Source organism: Rattus norvegicus, chromosome Y (genome assembly GCF_036323735.1).
Source record: "Rattus norvegicus strain BN/NHsdMcwi chromosome Y, GRCr8, whole genome shotgun sequence".
NCBI lineage: Eukaryota > Metazoa > Chordata > Mammalia > Rodentia > Muridae > Rattus > Rattus norvegicus.
The window spans coordinates 33,620,766-33,623,648 of NC_086040.1; positions in this window are offsets into that span (position 1 = coordinate 33,620,766).

The following is a 2,883-nucleotide window of genomic DNA, read 5'->3' on the forward strand; positions in this document are numbered from 1 at the left end:
TTCATGGGCATTGGGCAAGCCACTGGAGCCTGCCCAGCTTATCACCATCTTTATGTTTGTAGAAAACTGACTCTCCCTTTCCTGTCAGCTAGGGCTGAGGCTAGTGGTCCTGTCTTGTATAGAAGACAATGCTTTGTTCTGGTTCTCGATAACATCTGTATCTTATATTTCCACTCCCTCTTCCTTGAGGGTTCCTAAGACTCAACTCCTTCCCTTTTTGCCTCTCACTTTGAGTCTGTGTATATACTTGTGTGTCTATATTAGTGATGTCCCATTTTACATTCAAACCAACACATGGTGGGGGGGCGTATTTACAATTGATTGCAGACAAAATGCTGCAATGCAGACATGGTGTAGCTCAGTACCAGAAAGAAATAGGAGATTTTGAAAAACCTACCCAGCTGTTTCTAATGTGAGGTGAAGTTTAGACCTCTGACACAACCTTCTGGCCCTACCCTATGGGTTTAAGATACACATTTTCCCAGTACAATGTTCAAAGGTGGGACTATGAAAAGCAATTGGACTCTGTGTGCTGTAATCAATGAGTTCATTTGTTGATGGATGTGTATGAAGGTGGCAGGAAACTAGGAGGTAGGAAATTAAGGAACTTATTCATTTGCGACATGTCTTGGAGGGTGTTTTTTGTTCTTGGTCTCTTCTAGTGTTGATGCTTCCTGGATGCCAGTGGATTAGCAGTTGAGCTCTATCGTGACCCTTTCATGATCATGTGACCATGGACTGAAACCTATGAAACCATGAACCAAATAAGTTTGTTAACTATGTGAGTTGCTAGGCAACTTGTAAGAGTGATGAATGGGATTAACATGAAAGTGGCCAAAGTGATGCTGACCATACCAGGTCAGGTCTGGATATGATGTAGGAGGACCCATGACTTAATCCTTTAAACTCTTTTTCTGGAGGCTGCACGCTAAGAGAAGACCCAATGTATCCCAAGTGGTTTTATCCAGACGATTCTGCCAATGTATCTGTTGTCTTAGCAAATCAAGAACCTCCTGCTTCCTCCTCTTTTCGTTCTCCTGACTTCACTTCTGTGTTTTTAATAGACTTCGATATCGTATGAAATAGTGGGAAATGAGTATTAAAAAAGGGAAGGAAGCTATAAATTTTGCTATAAAATCATTAAAATTCACACTTAAAATAAATGGATTTTTAAGTATGTACATTATACTTCAATAAGGCTGCAGAAAAGGCTTGGTCAACTATGATGCTTGTCGTGTGATTTGCTATTTGTCATAGTTCCTGTGATTTTGATCTTAATAGTAGTGGGTTTTATTACAGATGACTCAGACACCAGGTTAACCATACAGGCAGAACACTCCATTCCGTCAGGGAAAAAAAAATCATGTCAAAGTCATTGGCTTTCTTGATGAGGGTTTTTCTGGTCACAGCCTAGTTGGCTGTAAGTTGGACAGCTATTGGCTGAGAGCAAAGATGGAGAGAGCACAATGTTTGCGGGGATAACTGAAGGTTGTGCTCATGAAAGGGGATGAGTTTCACGGAGTTCAGTTGCAGAAACTCCAGTTGCTGATGGAGCTGAGGCCTAGGAGCCTTGCAAGACTTCCATAATACGTTTTGAGATGTCAGGGCCAAGTGGGAGATAAGACTAGATGAAGTGTAAAAAATTTAGTTTCTTTGGAAACTCACTTTTGTCACAGGATGTTTTTCTGGAAGTTATGTTAGTAGAGGATATTTTGCTGAAGCAGACACATGAGAAGGCATATGATATTTCGCTGGAGCTCACGCTTGAATGGGGACAGGACGTTTATGAAGAACATAAATGAAATCCCACAGAGAGGGAGATGACATTTTTACATTGCTACACCAGCAAGGCTTCAATGGTCTTCGATAGTCTTCGTTCCGCAATGATAAATGCACAAAAAAACCTGAGCTATTCGGGCTGATTCTGAATGCTTCTGCTGCTTCTTTTGGTTTCTTAGAGACTTGTGGTCTCTGCCAGATCAAAGCACTGCTACTGATTCATTTTTTGCATCTCCTATTGGACAGTACTGCACAATGAAGATTGGAGTTACCCCAAAGAATTACTTCTAAATAGGTCCACAACACTCAACCTTTTCCTATCAACTTTCTCTCTCTCTTACCTCTGGTTGGTGGGCTAGAAGGGTGTTTGAAGTGTTTTAGAACCCTAAATAAAGTAGGTTTTGAAAAAATCTAAGCGTACAGATATATTCATGGGTTTTGAGAAAGGGTTTTGTCTCCTGCTGAGAGGAGATGATATGTAGGTTGTGACTTTTTGGTTCTGTGGTCTACTGTGACCCATTAAATGGCTAGTGACTGACAGTCTCCCAGTAAGTGTAGCACACACTAAAATGCTTTTGCTTGGTGTTTTGAGCTGTAGAATGTATTCATTTCTTGTCATATATCCTCAAGTATTCATGTTGGTGACAGAAGTTACTCTTCAGTTCTGCCATACAGGGAAGTAGGTCTATACGCTGAGAGAAGAGAGTGTCCGGTGGTGAGTATGTAACATGGAGTAAGAGAAACATTACGGTGCTGGGTCTCTCTCTCTCTCTTTTTTTCCCCCAATTTGACAATCTGGAGTCAACTGAAAAGAGAGAACAATTCAAGAACTGCCTCCAATAGTTAGTCTTTGGGTAAGTCTATGGAACATTTTCTTGATTAATGATTATTGTGGAAGGGCCCACCATTATGGGCAAGTTCATCAGTAGTCATGTATAAAAAGAATAGCCTTTTAGGCTGTAAGAAATAGTAATGGAGCAAGACATGGGGAGTGTGGCGGTTTGAATAAGAAAGGCTCCCACAGTCATATATTTGAATATTTAGTTAACAGGGAGTGACAATATTTTCAAGGATTAGAAGCATTAAGAGGTGTGTCCTCATTGG